The sequence below is a fragment of the Aquarana catesbeiana genome, linkage group LG02, assembly GCF_042186555.1.
Source record: "Aquarana catesbeiana isolate 2022-GZ linkage group LG02, ASM4218655v1, whole genome shotgun sequence".
Classification (NCBI taxonomy): Eukaryota; Metazoa; Chordata; class Amphibia; order Anura; family Ranidae; genus Aquarana; species Aquarana catesbeiana.
In genome coordinates this window covers 301,875,115-301,895,853 of record NC_133325.1, presented here as the reverse complement: position 1 = coordinate 301,895,853, position 20,739 = coordinate 301,875,115, and the positions used below count along the sequence as shown (strand labels likewise).

Here is a 20,739-nt window from a genome sequence, read left to right as displayed (position 1 = left end):
TCAGTGTTGTCACTTGAAAAGATATAATAAAATATTTACAAAAATATATATATATATATATATATATATATATATATATATATATATATATATATATATATATATATATATATATATATATATATATATATATATATATACACACACACACACACACACACACACACACACACACACACACCTCTATTATATGTATACATTATTTATTGCAATTGCTGACCAAAACCACCTGACTTTTTAAAATATCCTTCTGCGACTCTATTGACCAGATCTTTACAATAAAGTTCCTGAGTCACAACTGCTGAGAGCACGGTGAGGAGTTTTTGTTCTCCCCGTTTGAGTCAGTATTTATTTTATATAATGGAGAATGCAATAACAGGAGTCAGAATATAAAAGTGGGCTGCAACACACAACATTCCCAATTGCATAGGGATTGATTTTGGAATTAGTGCCAGAAGATCCAAGACATAAGCCAAGGGCTGACTTAAAGGGGTTGTAAAGGTAAACATTTTTTCACCTTAATGCATTCTATGCATTAAGGTGAAAAAACATCTGACAATACCGCCGCCCCCAGCCCCCCAATTTTACTTACCTGAGCCCTCGAAAGTCCCGCGCTCGCCTCCGACATCCTCTTCGTTGATCAGCCTGACCGCTGATTGGCTAGAGTGGATGGAGTGGATGGATTGAAAGCAGCGCAGCCATTGGCTCGCGCTGCTGTCAATCACATCCAATGACGCGGCGCGCCGGGGGGCAGGGCCGAGTGATACAGTGAGCGGCTATGGCCGCCGGCTGTATCACGGGAGCGCACCCGCAAGAACTCACCACCATGCGAGGAAGCTCGCATGAAGGTGATTAGAGGAGGAGCTGAAACAGCCGCCGAGGGACCCCAGAAGACCAGGTTCGGGGCCACTCTGTGCAAAATGAGCTGCACAGTGGAGGCAAGTATAACATGTTTGCTATTTAAAAAAAAAAAAAAAATTTACCTTTAGTGTTCCTTTAATCAACTTTTGTTGCACGACCATGTTGGAAAATTTCCCATCGTTTAACAGCTGCAGCCCATGATCAGTGTGTTCTGAGTGGACGAAGGAATCAGCCCACTGGCTGAATGAAAAAACTGTATGGCCAGCTTAAAGACAAAGCTGTAACATGCTTAAAAGGGGTTGTAAAGGCAGAAGGATAAATTTGAATGCATTCTATAAAATTAAGATAAAAAACCTTATGTGTACTGTCACGGAACGTCCCACATTCCGCTTGAGTGCTTCCGTCAGTATACCACTTCCTTGTAGTCTGGATACAGATATCAGATATTCCAAACGCTTCCAAGCACAAAACAAGGCGACACTTGCTTCACTGCTAACATGGACTTTTTTTTTTTAGAATCAAAATTACAAGACTTTATATGCCGTTGGAACCTCCTCTAACAAGACAACTGTAACCTAATTAACATGAGCTAATTATCTAATCCTTTATACAGCCTAGGTGACTGAGACATGACCTTTTGCCCAGACTTGTGGTCACCGAGCTTCACACAGTAACAGAGTTAATTAACACAAACAACAATGGGTGAAAAGACTCTTAGGGCTCTTTCTCACGGGGCGGATCAGTGATGATCCGCCCCATGAATATCCGCTTGCTCAGCGGGGATCACTCCTCCGATCCCCGCTGAGCAGGAAGATGACAGGTGCATCGCTGCACACTGTGCAGCGACGGACCTGTCAGAGCGCCGCTCTCCCTTATGGGGGGGATCGGATGATGACGGACCGTAGTGTCCGTCGCCACCCGATCCGATCACGGATGGAAAAGTAGGTTTTTCCTCCGTTACACTTTTCGGATCGGAGCGGGTCGGATGTCAGCGGACATGTCACCGCTGACATCCAACGCTCCATAGAGATTCATGTATGTCCGTTTTTCATCCGATAACGGAAGGATGAAAAACGGACATACGGATCGTTAGTGTGAAAGAGGCCTTAGAGCCACACTAGACTTATTTACAATAAAAAACATTATAGCAGACAACAGACAGCTGGAATTGATGACATTAGCATTTAACAGTAGGAGTCCCAACGGTATGAATCAGTCACCATTCTAATATGGCATATAAAGGGTTCCCAGAGTCTGTGTGTTTGGGGGGACATGGAGCTGAATCCAAAGTAACACCAACCCCAGGGTCCCCAGGCATACAGCTCACAGAGAGCACCATTCCCCCAAATGCCAGGGCCCATAATCGTTGGGCAAGAGGCTTGCGTTCAGTCCCCTCCAATAGTCTCTGTCCCGGGTGAGTCTGTCACATGTACCACCCCCCCCCCACCAGCAACCCTGAACTACTTACCTGAGCCCCTTCTCTCTCCAGCGATGTCCACAAGTGTCTAAGCCATCCGGGACACTGCTCCTGATTGGCTGAGACACAGCAGCGGCACCATTGCCTCCCGCGGCAAAGTCAGTCAGCCAATCAGGAGGGAGAGGGGGGGGCGGGCCGGGTCAGGGCTCGGTGTCTGAATGGATACCCGGAGCTCTGATTCGGCTCGGGTGCCCCCATAGAGAGCTGCTGGCTGTGGGGGCACTCGATAGAAGGGAGGGGCCAGGAGCAGCAAAGAGGGACCCGAGAAAAGGAGGATCTAGGCTGCTCTGTGCAAAACCAACTGCACAGAGGAGGCAAGTATAACATGTTTGTTTTTTTTAAATAAGACTTTACAATCACTTTAACCACTTGACGACCGCCTCACGCCGATGTACGTCGGCAAGGTGGCACGGACAGGCAAAATCACGTACATATACGTGATTTGCCTTCCGCGGGTGGGGGGTCCGATCGGACCCCCCCCCCGGTGCCCGAGGCGGTCATCTTTTGTCCCACGGCGATCGGAGATGAGGGGGAGGCCATCCGTTCGTGGCCCCCCCCTCGCGATCGCCGCCGGCCAATCGAATCATTCCTTTGCTGCTGTATGCTAAACAGCAGCAAAGGAAATGATGTCATCTCTCCTCGGCTCGGTAATTTCCGTTCCGGCCCGAGGAGAGAAGACAGGTATGTGAGTGCACAACACTACACAACACAGTAGAACATGCCAGGCACACAAAACACCCCGATCCCCCCCCCCCGATCGCCCCGCGATCCCCCCCCAATCACAAACTGACACCAGCAGTTTTTTTTTTTTTTTTTTTTCTGATTACTGCATGGTGTCAGTTTGTGACAGTTACAGTGTTGGGACAGTGAGTATTAGCCCCCTGTGTAGGTCTAGGATACCCCCCTAACCCCCCCTAATAAAGTTTTAACCCCTTGATCACCCCCTGTCACCAGTGTCGCTAAGCGATCATTTTTCTGATCGCTGTATTAGTGTCGCTGGTGACGCTAGTTAGGGACCTAAATATTTAGGTTCGCCGTCAGCGTTTTATAGCGTCAGGGACCCCCATATACTACCGAATAAATGTTTTATCCCTTTGATGGCCCCCTAGTTAACCCTTTCACCACTGATCACCGTATAACTGTTACGGGTGAGGCTGGTTAGTTTGTTTATTTTTTATAGTGTCAGGGCACCCGCCGTTTATTACCGAATAAAGGTTTAGCCCCCCGATCGCCTGGCGGTGATATGCGTCGCCCCAGGCAGCGTCAGATTAGCGCCAGTACCGCTAACACCCACGTACGCGGCATACGCCTCCCTTAGTGGTATAGTATCTGAACGGATCAATATCTGATCCGATCAGATCTATACTAGCGTCCCCAGCAGTTTAGGGTTCCCAAAAACGCAGTGTTAGCGGGATCAGCCCAGATACCTGCTAGCATCTGCGTTTTGCCCCTCCGCCCAGCCCACCCAAGTGCAGTATCGATCGATCACTGTCACTTACAAAACACTAAACACATAACTGCAGCGTTCGCAGAGTAAGGCCTGATCCCTGCGATCGCTAACAGTTTTTTTGGTAGTATTTTGGTGAACTGGCAAGCACCAGCCCCAAGCAGCGTCAGATTAGCGCCAGTACCGCTAACACCCACGCACGCAGCATACGCCTCCCTTAGTGGTATAGTATCTGAACGGATCAATATCTGATCCGATCAGATCTATACTAGCGTCCCCAGCAGTTTAGGGTTCCCAAAAATGCAGTGTTAGCGGGATCAGCCCAGATACCTGCTAGCACCTGCATTTTGCCCCTCCGCCCGGCCCAGCCCACCCAAGTGCAGTATCGATCGATCACTGTCACTTACAAAACACTTAACGCATAACTGCAGCGTTCGCAGAGTCAGGCCTGATCCTTGCGATCGCTAACAGTTTTTTTTGTAGCTTTTTATTGAACTGGCAAGCGCCAGCAGCCTAGTACACCCCGGTCGTAGTCAAACCAGCACTGCAGTAACACTTGGTGACGTGGCGAGTCCCATAAGTGCAGTTCAAGCTGGTGAGGTGGCAAGCACAAGTAGTGTCCCGCTGCCACCAAGAAGACAAACACAGGCCCGTCGTGCCCATAGTGCCCTTCCTGCTGCATTCGCCAATCCTAATTGGGAACCCACCGCTTCTGCAGCGCCCATACTTCCCCCATTCACATCCCCAACCAAATGCAGTCGGCTGCATGAGAGGCATTTTCTTTATGTCCTCCCGAGTACCCCTACCCAACGCCCCCCAAAAAAGATGTTGTGTCTGCAGCAAGCGCGGATATAGGCGTGACACCCGCTATTATTGTCCCTCCTGTCCTGACAATCCTGGTCTTTGCATTGGTGAATGTTTTGAACGCTACCATTCATTAGTTGAGTATTAGCGTAGGGTACAGCATTCCACAGACTAGGCACACTTTCACAGGGTCTCCCAAGATGCCATCGCATTTTGAGAGACCCGAACCTGGAACCGGTTACCGTTATAAAAGTTAGTTACAAAAAAAGTGTAAAAAAAAAAAAAATATATAAAATAAAAAAAAATAGTTGTCGTTTCATTGTTCTCTCTCTCTATTGTTCTGCTCTTTTTTACTGTATTCTATTCTGCAATGTTTTATTGTTATGTTTTATCATGTTTGCTTTTCAGGTATGCAATTTTTTATACTTTACCGTTTACTGTGCTTTATTGTTAACCATTTTTTTGTCTTCAGGTACGCCATTCACAACTTTGAATGGTTATACCAGAATGATGCCTGCAGGTTTAGGTATCATCTTGGTATCATTCTTTTCAGCCAGCGGTCGGCTTTCATGTAAAAGCAATCCTAGCGGCTAATTAGCCTCTAGACTGCTTTTACAAGCAGTGGGAGGGAATGCCCCCCCCCCCCACCGTCTTCCGTGTTTTTCTCTGGCTCTCCTGTCTCAACAGGGAACCTGAGAATGCAGCCGGTGATTCAGCCAGCTGACCATAGAGCTGATCAGAGACCAGAGTGGCTCCAAACATCTCTATGGCCTAAGAAACCGGAAGCTACGAGCATTTTATGACTTAGATTTCGCCGGATGTAAATAGCGCCATTGGGAAATTGGGGAAGCATTTTATCACACCGATCTTGGTGTCGTCAGATGCTTTGAGGGCAGAGGAGAGATCTAGGGTCTAATAGACCCCAATTTTTTCAAAAAAGAGTACCGGTCACTACCTATTGCTATCATAGGGGATATTTACATTCCCCGAGATAACAATAAAAATGATTAAAAAAAAAAAAAAAAAAAAAAGCACCCCTGTCGCCCCCTGCTCTCGCGCTAAGGCGAACGCAAGCAGCGGTCTGTCGTCAAACGTAAACAGCAATTGCACCATGCATGTGAGGTATCGCCGCGAAGGTCAGATCGAGGGCAGTAATTTTTGCAGTAGACCTCCTCTGTAAATCTAAAGTGGTAACCTGTAAAGGCTTTTAAAAATGTATTTATTTTGTTGCCACTGCGCGTTTGTGCGCAATTTTAAAGCATGTCATGTTTGGTATCCATGTACTCGGCCTAAGATCATCTTTTTTATGTCATCAAACATTTGGGCAATATAGTGTGTTTTAGTGCATTAAAATTTAAAAAAGTGTGTTTTTTCCCCAAAAAATGCGTTTGAAAAATCGCTGCGCAAATACTGTGTGAAAAAAAAAAAAAAAATGAAACACCCACCATTTTAATCTGTAGGGCATTTGCTTTAAAAAAATATATAATGTTTGGGGGTTCAAAGTAATTTTTTTGCAAAAAAAAAAAAACTTTTTCATGTAAACAATGAGTGTCAGAAAGGGCTTTGTCTTCAAGTGGTTAGAAGAGTGGGTTATGTGTGACATAAGCTTCTAAATGTTGTGCATAAAATGCCAGGACAGTTCAAAACCCCCCCCAAATGACCCCATTTTGGAAAGTAGACACCCCAAGCTATTTGCTGAGAGGCATGTCGAGTCCATGGAATATTTTATATTGCGACACAAGTTGCGGGAAAGAGACAAATTTTTTTTTTTTTTTTTTTGCACAGAGTTGTCACTAAATGATATATTGCTCAAACATGCCATGGGAATATGTGAAATTACACCCCAAAATACATTCTGCCGCTTCTCCTGAGTACGGGGATACCACATGTGTGAGACTTTTTGGGAGCCTAGCCGCGTACGGGACCCCGAAAACCAAGCACCGCCTTCAGGCTAAGGGCGTGAATTTTTGATTTCACTCTTCACTGCCTATCACAGTTTCGGAGGCCATGGAATGCCCAGGTGGCACAAAACCCCCCCAAATGACCCCATTTTGGAAAGTAGACACCCAAAGCTATTTGCTGAGAGGTATAGTGAGTATTTTGCAGACCTCACTTTTTGTCACAAAGTTTTGAAAATTGAAAAAAGAAAAAAAAAATTTTTTTCTTGTCTTTCTTCATTTTCAAAAACAAATGAGAGCTGCAAAATACTCACCATGCCTCTCAGCAAATATCTTGGGGTGTCTACTTTCCAAAATGGGGTCATTTGGGGGGGGGTTTTGTGCCACCTGGGCATTCCATGGCCTCCGAAACGGTGATAGGCAGTGAAGAGTGAAATAAAAAATTTACACCCTTAGAAATCCTGAAGGCGGTGATTGGTTTTTGGGGTCCCGTACGCGGCTAAGCTCCCAAAAAGTCCCACACATGTGGTATCCCCATACTCAGGAGAAGCAGCTGAATGTATTTTGGGGTGCAATTCCACATAGGCCCATGGCATGTGTGAGCAATATATCATTTAGTGACAACTTTTTGTAAATATTTTTTTTTTTTTTGTCATTATTCAATCACTTGGGACAAAAAAAATAAATATTCAATGGGTTCAACATGCATCTCAGCAATTTCCTTAGGGTGTCTACTTTCCAAAATGGGGTCATTTGGGGGGGTTTTGTACTGTCCTGCCATTTTAGCATTTCAAGAAATGACATAGGCAGTCATAAACTAAAAGCTGTGTAAATTCCAGAAAATGTACCCTAGTTTGTAGACGCTATAAAACTTTTGCGCAAACCAATAAATATACGCTTATTGACATTTTTTTTTACCAAAGACATGTGGCCGAATACATTTTGGCCTAAATGTATGACTAAAATTGAGTTTATTGGATTTTTTTTATAACAAAAAGTAGAAAATATCATTTTTTTTTCAAAATTTTCGGTCTTTTTCCGTTTATAGTGCAAAAAATAAAAACTGCAGAGGTGATCAAATACCATCAAAAGAAAGCTCTATTTGTGGGAAGAAAAGGACGCAAATTTCGTTTGGGTACAGCATTGCATGACCGCGCAATTAGCAGTTAAAGCGACGCAGTGCCAAATTGGAAAAAGACCTCTGGTCCTTAGGCAGCATAATGGTCCGGGGCTCAAGTGGTTAAGTCAGAGCACCTGTGTATAGAGCTTTGTAAAAACTTCCAAGCCCTTGTAACTTCACCTTTGAAGTAGCTATTTAAAGTGGTTGTAAAGGCTGAAGGTTTTTTACCTTAATGCATTCTCTGCATAAGCCTAGGTTCACACTGCTGCGGGATTGAAATTGCATCAATGTAAACCTGGGCCTAAGGTAAAAAACCTGTTGGGTTCAGCTCCTCCGCCCCCTAGCCCCCCTAATCTGAACCTCGACCTGAGCCCAACCTCGATCCAGCGCTGTGCCCGAACTAGATGGGTAACAAAAATGGTGAAGGGTTTGGGCAATAAAACATATCGAGAATGACTTCAGGAACTTAATATGTACAGTCTGCAGGAAAGAAGGTAAAGGGGAGACACGACTGAAACCTTTAAAATACATCAAGTAGGTGAATAAGGTTCAGGACGACAGTTTTTTCAATACGAAGTCAAAATCAAGAACATGGGGGCATGACCTCAAACTAACTGTAGGAAAGTTTAATACTTATCTTAGAAAGTATTTTACTGAAAGGGTAGTTGATGCCTGGAATAAACTCCCAGCAGAGGTAGTGAGCCAGTCAACAAACCGTAAATGGCTTCAAACATGCTTGGAACAAACATAGATCTATACTCAGGCCAAAAAGCTGAGGAAAAAAAAAAAAAAAAAGGGAAAGTGCCTCTCTCCCCTCACTAGACTTGGAGGCAGCAGCGGGAGCCATTGGCTCCCGCTGCTGTCAAATCAGAGCCTGAGGATAGAGCTAGGGGTGGGTCCGGGCTGCACTGTTTATCAATTAACACACAGAGCGTGGCCCAAGATCGAGCCTGCACAAGAGCCCCCATAGCAAGGGGAACCCCAGAAGAGAAGAGCTGCTCTGTGCAAACCCATTGCACAAAGCAGGCAAGTATTGTTATTAGTAGTGTTATTTTTTTTTTTTTAAATGTACCTTTAAATTCAGTTTCATTTAGATGCAGAGGGAGGCGAGATAAGTGAGCCTATCCTCCCCTCCACATTCCTCTTGCCAGTCCTTGCCTCTGTAAATTGCTGGAAGCTGGAGTAAGGCGCTCACTACCAAAGTAGTCATCTTCATGCTAGCTGGGGTGTTGGGTGGGCAGTCTTTAGAAGGGAGAGGGTGTCCATGTCCAACATGGCAGCAAGTGTTACATGACACCTAGGAAGATGTGACAAAAGTACTACATGTGCTTGGTCCCATCAGGAATTCAATAATATAAAAAAAAAAAAAAAAAAAAAAGTAAGAATTCTTTAAAGCGGAGTACCACCCAAAAATGGAACTTCCGCCTTAAGGGAGGTGATCCCCTGACATGCCACACTTGGCATTTCATTTTTTTTTTTTTTGGGGGGGGGCGGATACCCTCTTTTTAGAGGGTCCCAGCTCCCACTTCCTCCCGAGGCACCGGAAGGGAGATCATCTCTCCCCCTCCCCCTCCCTCTCGGCAATCATCTGGGACACATCACAGGTCCCAGATGATCGCCCAGCCAGTCACGGCGTGGCTTGCGCATGCGCAGTGGGTGCCTGGCTGTGAAGCCACAGCCAGGCGCCCATAATTACAATGCCGGCGCCGCAGAGAGGAGGGGAAGACGAGCGAGGCTTCGTTCCCCCGCATCGCTGGACCCTGGGACAGGTAAGTGTCCAATTATTAAAAGTCAGCAGCTGCAGTATTTGTAGCTGCTGACTTTTAATTTTTTTTTTTTTTTTTTTTTTTTTTTTTTTTAAGCAGAACTCCGCTTTAAGCTGTACTGAGAGAAATGCAGAGTCTGTCACTTCTGACCTCCTCCTAAAAACAATAGTTGACTGGATGTCTTTAGAGTCATTGGCTTGGAAGCAGTATGTAGACAAGAAAGGCAGAACTCATAATCTGCATACTTTTAGATCTGTGACTAGTACTGAAGTTACTGAATCAGGATGACAGAATTTTCAGAATAAGAGGCATATTCCACAATGACATATTGTTGTAGTAATGCAAGTTTCCTCAGTCCAGACATCTATCTCATTATCCATGCTCAGAAGGTGCATGAATACGATGCTGAGACTCCTCTAACTTGTTGGAGAGGATGTGGAAAAGTTGGCACTCTTGCCCACCTTTAGTGGGAGTGTCCTAAAATCCAGAAATATTGGGGAGAAGTCTTGGGTGAAATACAACAGATAACAGGGGAGCAGGTTAATAAAAATCCTTGGGCGTGCCTGTTCCATGACACGGAAAGAGAGATTTCCCAATACACCAAGTCAGTAACCCCATTCCTTTTGAACGTGGCTAAAGCACTGATCCCGCGTCATTGGAAGGATGTAGAAAACCCAAGGATGAAGGAATGGATAACAAGGGTAGAATGGGTTAGAGGAATGGAAGAAGCAAGACACTTGATGGAAGGCCGATGAGATAAATATACTAGGACGTGGGCAAGATGGCATGAGTATAGGAACACAGAAAGATACGTGACAATTATGGATGCTTGAGGACTGGGGGGGGGGATTTTTTTTCTCTTTTTTTTTTTTCTCTTTTCTTTTTTGTTGTTCTCGTGGGGGGGGGGGGAGAAAAATAGATAAGTAAATATTGGCACCTTCAGTGGATAAAAGGGAAAGGGAAAACCTATTAAAAGTTTTTGTATTAAAGAGATTACAATGTTCTCTAAGCCACAATGATGCGAAAAAGAGAGGGGGCGCAGCGTAAATGACGCAGCTGACGTGGACTAAAAAAAAAAAATATCTCTCTCATTATCTATGCTGAAGGGTGAGGGGGATTATAATGCAGAAGAAGGAGTTGTTCCTCCAGTTGAGATCACACAATCAATTGCCCTGGCCACCATGGGATCCCACAGGAGTGTTTCTGTAAAATAAGCCTTTCAGGGCTTCAGTGGGAGAGGTGAGCAATGAGGGGGGCTTAAAGTTGAGTGTTAAAAACGTAAAAAAATAGTACCTGTTATTAAAAAATATTACCACGCAATGGTACTATCACGAGTGGTGGAATGGGCCAGAGAGAAAAACAGTGGGTTAAAATAGAAAATAATTTATGTGAAGCATGATTAAATAGTTTAATATGGAATCCCCCTCAATACAGGGTATTGGGAGCCAAAATGCACAAGATTACACGTAATGCACTCAATATATGGGAACTGATACATAAACAAAGTAAATGGAAATATAATTCACCTCTGATTTGTTTGAAAGACCATGATTTTTTTGCACCAGGGAAAAGGACAATAGGAGGGAATTGGATAAAAAGAGATAATGCACAACTAAGGGAGATAACTAAATTGGGAAAATAAGCACGTTGTTTGAGCTGCAACAAAACATGAACCTAATGTCGATTAATGAATGGCGATATCTCCAGTTAAAGCACTTTGTGAAAAAAGTTGCCTCAACCAATTAGAACTATCGAAGAACTAATAACGCCATTTGAGCGATTATGTATAGATAAAAATGCAAAAAAGGATATTTTTCGGATCTACAGGATGCTTTTGGTTATTGACAAACTGGAGGTACCGCCATTCTTAACGAAATGGGGTATAGAATTAGGGTCACTTGAGTATAAACACAAGATTGCGAATTTTGAATTTAACACATAGTTCTGCTATAGATATTAGAAAGGTTGAAATGAATTATAAATGTTTGACTAGGTGGTACGCCACCTCTGACAAACTAAGTAAATATCACTTGGAGAAATCACATGAGTGTTGGAGAGGTTGTAAGGTTACTGGAACGATGGCTCATTTGTGGTGGAATTGTACCAAAATGAATAAATACTGGAAAGAAATACTACAGTTGATCTTGGAAATTACAGGTAAAGCAGTGGTAGAAGATCAATGGACAGTTTTAATTCATGGTACAGAGGGCTTTGTGAAACAATATAGGGAATCAATAATACCCCATCTGTTGAATGCGGCGAAAAGCCTTATACCAAAGAAATGACAGGAAGTAGAAAGCCCCACATTACGGGATTGGGTCAAAGTTGTAGAAGGGACACACAAAATGGAGGGTCTGAGATATAGTGAGCCTGATGTAAGCGAAGGGCTAATGGATAAATGGAACTGCTGGCAGGAGTTTAAGAAGATGTGGAGATATGTTGAGCTGATGACCAGTCGAGAATAGGGAGAAAGTCGATAAGGGTACAAATCATCCAAGTAGCTTGAGTGAGAGGGGGCCTGGGGGGCATGAGGGGTATTAAATTTATTGTGAGGAAGAAAACTGTTTTGTGCAGTCTGTGTTACTTGCCTTTTTATATTGAAATGTAACTTGATAAAATTTATTAAAAAGAGATAAGAAAAAAAAAACAAAAAAAAAAAACGTAAAAATAGCATCATCCTACAAGAGCAGTCATTTCACTCAGCCACAGCCACTGATAGTTTTAACTAGTTGAAGATATTGGACATACTACACTTGCCCAAAAAAGGAGAGTTGGCGGCTATGAAATGGCACCATATTTCATATTATACATTAAAAATGGGTGTAACATGAAACTATGTTAGAAAGGTAGAATTAGCCTTTAAAAAAAAAAAAAACCTGTAAAGTTTGTGTCACCGGCGCAAATGTGTTTTTGTAGAGAAATTTCTTTTGTGTTTCTTTAAATGTAGGTGTCGGATCTGCTGCAGTCATATATTATTTATTTATTTTATTTTTTTTTATTAGTAATGGCGGCGATCTGCGATTTTTATTGTGACTGCGACATTATGGCGGACACATCGGACACTTATGACACTATTTTGGGACCAGTGCCATTTATACTGCGATCAGTGCTATAAAAATGCACTGATTACTGTGTAAATGACACTGGCAGGGAAGGGGTTAAACACTAGGAGCCGATCAAGGTGTTAAGTGGGTCCTAGGTAGTGATTCTAACTGTAGGGGGGATTGTCTCACTAGAACATGACAGATCACTGCTCCCGATGACAGGGAGCAGTAGATCTCTGTCATGTTGCTAGGCAGTACAGGGAAATGCCTTGTTCTGCGGCTCCGTGACACAATCGCGGGCCCCCCCGTTGGACATCGAGTCCGCGGGACCCACGGAGTATGTGGCGGGCGTATCCACTATGCCGCGATTTAAAGGGGACGTACCTGCACGCCCATTTGCCCAGCCGTGCCATTGCGCCGACATATATCGCTGGTCAGCATGGGGTTAATAATGATTGATAAGTAGTATTCACTGCCACAGGTATATTTAAAAAAAAAAAAAAAAATGTACAGTGTAGTTCCATTCTAATGTAGTTCTAAAAGCTAAGTTCACCTTAAAACAACCAAACACACACAAACACACACCAAATGCATGTTTTCATGGTTCAAAATGTGCCTTTATTTTGTTGACACAGGAGTCTGCAAAGTATTGCACACACAACCAGTAGCACATGAGTGCAATGTTCTCTGTACGTGCTTTCAGTTATTACACTGCAGAAAGTGTTAATGGACTATGAGTGCGCCAATTAGCACACACGTAGTCCATTGAGGACTGTCTTCCATAGTGGCATACAGGACTTGTAGTTTATTCACGCACAGATCTCTGTTAATTGCGAGACCGGCTTCCCACGTAGCCCGGTGTCCTCCCAACAAAACTTTCACAACATTTCTTTTCTTCCATGCTGCCTGTGAGAGACTCATCTGGGACAGAGGCTTTTGGAGGGGACTTAATGCTGGCCTCTTGCCTACCAGCTATGGGCCCTGACATTTAGGAAGCTTTTCTGTTATGTAATGAAAAAGGACATTATTAAAAAGGCCATGATGGTCTCTGCTAGCTTGGGACTCATAGATGCCGATGTTATCAGCAAGCCACCTGTCTGGGGCCCCGGCCATAATGGGTTTATTAGGGGGGGGGGGGGGATGTCCTCCTGGGGTGTACAAAAGCCTGTATTCTTGTTCAAATAAACAGTTCTATTTCTGGTTTACTCCAAAACTGGTGTTGCCTAGTACTTGGGGTAACTATAGCCAGATTCAGATTTTCATGTTCCAGAGCTTGGGAAGCAGCTTCTTGGCGGAGATACCCAGTCAGTGTGTCCGGGGTTCCATCACACCACTGCCATCTTGGATTCTGGAGCTGGCTGTCACTGCCAGACCCCAAATGACGCAAAACTGCACTTGCATCCTTGCATTTGTAGAATGATGTCAATTGTCTTGAAGCCTCCTGGGATGTCAACGTGAACATCCCAGGAAGCTGCTGGGAGCTAGGTTGCCTAGGCAAGGAATAAGAAAGGGGTACAAGGGTTCACCAACAAAAAAATAGGTATTTACCCAAAGAAAACAGAAATTATATATAAAATGTTTACAAGGGAGGAAAAACAGAGAGAGGGTACAAATTGTGGAAGGTGGTTAACTTTGGCGTGTATTTATCGTCCAAAAAAAAAAAAAAGTTAAGTAGGGAGAGGTTAAAATCCCTGACAGATGTTCCCAATAGAATTTATTTTTTTCGTCTGGTGACAACTCTAAAAGTTTGGATTTGGTGGAGTGGAGTTTCACCCAAAAGTGGAAGATCTGCTTTCTCCCCCTTTCCAGTGCCACATTTGGCACCTTTCGGCGGAGGAGCAGATACCTGTCAAACACAGGTAGCCAATCCTACTTCCGTATAAGGTCGCTGTGGCGACCTGTCATCTACGGCCCCTCCTCCTTCCCCCCCCTCTGCCTTCTGGGAAACGCAAAGGTCCATTCAGAAAGCGCAGCATGACACAAGCTGTGAAGCCACAAGGCTTTGTTTTCTGTTTCTCTTAGTAAGGATGCCGGATCGGCTTCGGGTGCCAACATCGCAGACTCCCTGGACAGGTAAGTGTCTTTATATTTAAAGTCAGCAGCTACAGTATTTGTAGCTGCTGGCTTTATTTTTTATTGTTTTAATACAGGCTGGAACTCCGCTTTAAAGTGTAAGTAAACCCTCCTATCTTTTTTAGCCAACAAAACTGCCATCTTGTTCTCTGTTTAATCTTCAAGTGCCATAATGCTGCACATTTGATCAGTTATGAGTCCAACTATTGGATGGTTCTACAGCAACCAATGTGACAGCATTTCTGGCATGCCGGGAATATAACTGTTTTTTTTGAAAATGTTAAATCGATGGGGTTACTTTCACTTTAACAAGGTAAAGTGCATGTATAGACACTTTTTTGAACAGAGGAGGATTGGAGCCCCCATCAAGTTTATATTGCTATGATGTATAGAATTTCAAATGAAAATTCTTTGGAAAGGGCTTTGAAAAATTCTCCGAACATTTGAATGCCTTTCAGAAAGATTTTGTTTGCTGTTAACATTTTAATTTGGAACGAATAGACTTTACCAAACGAAAACATACACTGTTAGAAATTTCTTGTTCCAGTAATATGTTCAATCCTGCTTCCTCAAATTTTCTCGTCACTGAGGTCAAAAACAAATGCCGATTTGACTCACTAATAATTGAAAAAACAAATGAAATTTCTTGGAAAATTCTCCTAAAAACTTTCATTCAAAATTCTACCAATCCATGGCCAGCATTACGACTGTCACCAAGACATGAAGTGAAGAGAAATCCAAAGCTTTATGGTTGTCACCAGGACAGGAGCCTGCCCGTCCACATTATTTGCATTGGGCAATTTATCTTGTTTTATATGAAGTCAGCTCACATCACTGGGTTGCTGTAAAAAGTACTGTGTGTATTTTATAACATGATTCAGTCAATAGAATAAAATGTAACTTGTCCTAATAAACAAAACAAGTAAATTGTGCTTCCAGCTTGTTTGCTTGTGTAAACAAGCCCTAAATCTTTCAATGAGAACACAGTCTACAGGGGGTCTCCCCTCACTTTGGAAAGATTTCCTCTTACTTCCTGCTGCATCTCAGAGAGGAAGTGAAGGGAAATCTCTTCCGATCAGAAGCCAAAAAACAATATAAACTAGGAGGGTTTGCGCCCCCCTCCCTACTCTATTCAAAACTAAACTAAGGGGCTTTGCCTATACATTACCTTATTAACCTAACTGCATAACTTCATACTTATGAACACACTGAATTATTTTACCAATCCAAACAGATAGCATTTCCAGATAGGATTGTGATGTGTACATTCATCTTCTAAACAGGTAGCTTCAACTTCAACTACAGAATAGCTTAATGACACTCCATAAGCATGCCAGACTTATTACAATCTGACTGGACAATCTCTTTTAGGCACCCCAAACACGTTGGAATCCGACCGTACAATCAACCTAAAAAGGTGGCCACAGATAGATTGAAATTCAGCCGGTTCAGCAGGGACTTGACGCATTTCTGTCCATATGTGGCCACTGTAGCTAAACAGAGGTCGATCTTTCAATAGACAGCTGGTGGCTGCAGCACTGATCTGTGTATTCTGACAGCTGGGAAAGACTCCCCCCATCCACATACAAAAAACTCAACCATGTATGGCCAGCTTTAGATCTACCAGAACTATGCGATATGGGGACCCACCTAAACTATACAATCAATCCATAGGCAATCAGACATGCCATTGTACTACATACTGGTTAGTAGACCTACAAGAGATTGTACAGTCGGATTGTAAAGTGTGTGTGGTGACTTTTAGGTTCACTCTACATGTCACAATCTGACTGTGCAATCTCTGTACAACCAACCTTCAATCTACCAAAGCTATATAATAATAGGAGGACCTATCTATACTCAATCTGGCAGACCCTCGCACTATACAATCTGGCTGTACAATCAACTTTAGATGTACCAAAGCTATGCGATATGAGGACCTCTCTTGCACTACAGAATAGTGTTGGTAGATCTAAAGCCTAGTACACACGATCAGGAAATTCGAAGAAAGACACTGCCTTTGAAGAGATTGTACGATAATCTGAACGTTTCTACACAGCTTTCAGAAGCTGATCATGGCAATTCATCCAAAATTATCTGAAGGGACAAACACAACATTTTTTCATGTAGGATAACAGATTGTACAATTTTTGTTTAATCAGTATTCGGCCAAAAAAATAAAAAAAAATTCTAAAGAGCAAGACCATGCATGCTCAAAAACTACAGAATACATTACAATGCAGTACAACACTTTCAAGTTGTATTCTGTCATATGAGAATTTCCATAACCTTTTTATTTTCAATATGAGACCAGCATGCAAAAAAAGACGATCATTTGTACCTATGGTTTATCAACAACAATGTAGTGCAGGGGTCTGGCTGATTGCATCCAGACTGTTTGGCTAGTTCAGGTAGGTCCTCATAGTACATGATTTTGGTAGATCTAAGGCTCACCACACATGTTCGGATTAGGGACGAGCTCAGGAGTGTTTGGACAGGAGTCTGGACCTGCCTGGGCTATCCCGCCAAGAAGCTGTCATTGCAGACAGCCAATCAGAAGCAGCAGAGGCATTCCCTGCTATGCGCAGCTACATGTATATAAAGGTGTGTGTACATGTGGGGAATGACGCTTATGTCTGGCTGTCTGCAGTGACAATTTCTTGGTGGGGTAGCTCAGGTTGGTTCAGACTAATATATAAAAGACACCAGAGCTCATCCCAATTTCCATACAATCAACTTTATATGCACCAAAACTATGTAAATTCAAGGACCTACCTCATCTGTCCAGTAAGGCAGGCCCTTCTACAACATACATATTGGCAGACATAAAGGGGATTGCCCAATCTAATGTGTGTAGGCATCTTACGGCTGATAGTACAGAAGTTGTGAGGTCAGATTGGAATGTGTATAGTGAGCTGTACAGAAGCTCATCTGGAACATTCGGGTCCATTCACACCAGCTGTTACATCACAATGCAGTGGCTGATGTGCGCTGCAGTGCAGGTAACGCCAAAGTGCCAAAACTGTTCACTTTTTTTTTTAATGAGCTTTATTGAAATGTCACACTGTGACATTACATAAAGTTCTAATGGTAGTGACGGTCAGGCAGACTGTCAGCGCACAGTTCCCATATGGCGGTGGTGTAAATCGGTGGGCTAGGTTGGAATATGTGCCCAACGCAAACCCCCTGTACCTGGTGTGAATGGGCCCCTGGGGCATAGAATGGGGGACTTCCCACAGAGTACAATGTATACAGATGATGGTGATCTGTCACCTCAACCAGGTAATAGCTGGGACTCCACACCCCACATCTACTCCTCACCCAGGTAATAGTTGGGACTTCACACCCCACATCTACTCCTCACCCAGGTAATAGTTGGGACTTCAAACCCCACATCTACTCCTCACCCAGGTAATAGTTGGGACTTCAAACCCCACATCTACTCCTCACCCAGGTAATAGATGGGACTTCACACCCCACATCTACTCCTCACCCAAGTAATAGTTGGGACTCCACACCCCACATCTACTCCTCACCCAGGTAATAGTTGGGACTTCACACCCCACATCTACTCCTCACCCAAGTAATAGTTGGGACTCCACACCCCACATCTACTCCTCACCCAGGTAATAGTTGGGACTCCACACCCCACATCTACTCCTCACCCAAGTAATAGTTGGGACTCCACACCCCACATCTACTCCTCACCCAGGTAATAGTTGGGACTTCACACCCCACATCTACTCCTCACCCAGGTAATAGTTGGGACTTCACACCCCACATCTACTCCTCACCCAGGTAATAGTTGGGACTTCAAACCCCACATCTACTCCTCACCCAGGTAATAGTTGGGACTTCAAACCCCACATCTACTCCTCACCCAGGTAATAGTTGGGACTTCAAACCCCACATCTACTCCTCACCCAGGTAATAGTTGGGACTTCACACCCCACATCTACTCCTCACCCAGGTAATAGTTGGGACTTCACACCCCACATCTACTCCTCACCCAGGTAATAGTTGGGACTTCACACCCCACATCTACTCCTCACCCAGGTAATAGTTGGGACTTCAAACCCCACATCTACTCCTCACCCAGGTAATAGTTGGGACTTCAAACCCCACATCTACTCCTCACCCAGGTAATAGTTGGGACTTCACACCCCACATCTACTCCTCACCCAGGTAATAGTTGGGACTTCACACCCCACATCTACTCCTCACCCAGGTAATAGTTGGGACTTCAAACCCCACATCTACTCCTCACCCAGGTAATAGTTGGGACTTCACACCCCACATCTACTCCTCACCCAGGTAATAGTTGGGACTTCACACCCCACATCTACTCCTCACCCAGGTAATAGTTGGGACTTCACACCCCACATCTACTCCTCACCCAGGTAATAGTTGGGACTTCACACCCCACATCTACTCCTCACCCAGGTAATAGTTGGGACTTCACACCCCACATCTACTCCTCACCCAGGTAATAGTTGGGACTTCACACCCCACATCTACTCCTCACCCAGGTAACAGTAGGGACTTCACACCCCACACCTACTCCGAGGAACAGACATGTCACCTCACAGACAGGTCTATGGGGGGGGGGGCGCCCTCCTCCATGTACTGGACGGATTGCCGAGCACTGATTTCACTTCCTCACCTTTCACTTCACAACTTCTCCGGCCCAGCACTCACTCCACGGCTCTCCCGCTATGGTCACCGCCAGATACTGCACTGCTCACATGGAGGACTTCTCTGCGAGGCCGCCTTCACCGGACGTGGGGCTCCGGGGTCCCTTCTCCACCTTCACCTCACAGTAAGCTACGAGGCCGAAACTTCCTACAGGCGACCAGGAAACACCCTTCCTCCCAGGCCACAGAGCAGGGGGCGGGCACTGCTCCAACCGTGACCCCGCCTCCACATCACGGCTATATACACCACGCCCATCAGCCGTGGGACAACATAACGCTGGCTGTGCAGCTTCTAGCTGTGGAGACTGCTTTTGGACACAACTTCACCCTGTGTGGGCACTTCTTCACGGTGTGTATGGGCACAGTTTCACCCTGTGTATGGGCACAGTTTCACCCTGTGTGGGCATAGCTTCACCCTATGTGGGCACAACTTCACCCCGTGTATGGGCACAACTTCACCCTGTGTATGGGCACAACTTCACCCTGTGTATGGGCACAACTTCACCCTGTGTGGGTACAATTTCACCCTGTGTGGGCACAGCTTCACCCTATGTATGGGCACAACTTCACCCTGTGTATGGGCACAACTTCACCCTGTGTATGGGCACAACTTCTTCCTGTATGGGCACAGCTTCACCCTGTGTATGGGCACAACTTCTTCCTGTATGGGCACAGCTTCACCCTGTGTATGGGCACAACTTCTTCCTGTATGGGCACAACTTCACCCTGTGTATGGGCACAACTTCACCCCGTGTATGGGCACAACTTCACCCTGTGTATGGGCACAATGTGTGGACACAGCTTCACCCTGTGTATGGGCACAGCTTCACCCTGTGTATGGGCACTGTTTCACCCTGTGTGGGCACAACTTCACCCCGTGTATGGGCACAACTTCACCCCGTGTATGGGCACAACTTCACCCTGTGTATGGGCACAACTTCACCCTGTGTGGGTACAATTTCACCCTGTGTGGGCACAGCTTCACCCTATGTATGGGCACAACTTCACCCTGTGTATGGGCACAACTTCACCCTGTGTATGGGCACAACTTCTTCCTGTATGGGCACAGCTTCACCCTGTGTATGGGCACAACTTCTTCCTGTATGGGCACAGCTTCACCCTGTGTATGGGCACAGCTTCACCCTGTGTATGGGCACAACTTCACCCTGTGTATGGGCACAACTTCACCCCGTGTATGGGCACAACTTCACCCTGTGTATGGGCACAATGTGTGGACACAGCTTCACCCTGTGTATGGGCACAGCTTCACCCTGTGTATGGGCACTGTTTCACCCTGTGTGGGCACAACTTCACCCCGTGTATGGGCACAACATTACCCCGTGTATGGGCACAATTTCACCCTGTGTGGGCACAACTTCACCCTGTGTGGGCACAATTTCACCCTGTGTGGGCACAATTTCACCCTGTGTGGGCACAGCTTCACCCTGTGTATGGGCACAATTTCACCCTGTGTGGACACAGCTTCACCCTGTGTATGGGCACAACTTCACCCTGTGTGGGCACAGCTTTACCCTGTGTATGGGCACAGCTTCAC

At 44.9% G+C, this 20,739-nt stretch overlaps 1 protein-coding gene across 3 annotated transcripts in view; it reads right to left on the bottom strand.

Annotated features, from left to right (window-relative positions):
• Positions 1-19,415, bottom strand: part of CYFIP1 (cytoplasmic FMR1 interacting protein 1) — a 210,402-nt gene extending 190,987 nt beyond the window's left edge. For 2 of the 3 annotated variants that reach the window (XM_073614610.1, XM_073614609.1), the window contains exon 1: positions 19,154-19,414. The gene's annotated coding sequence lies outside the window, so the exon portion shown is untranslated. Of the gene's footprint in view, positions 1-19,153 lie in introns of all 3 variants that reach the window. The other variant, XM_073614611.1, reaches the window with a different exon arrangement.
• Positions 19,416-20,739: the final 1,324 nt, after the last annotated feature.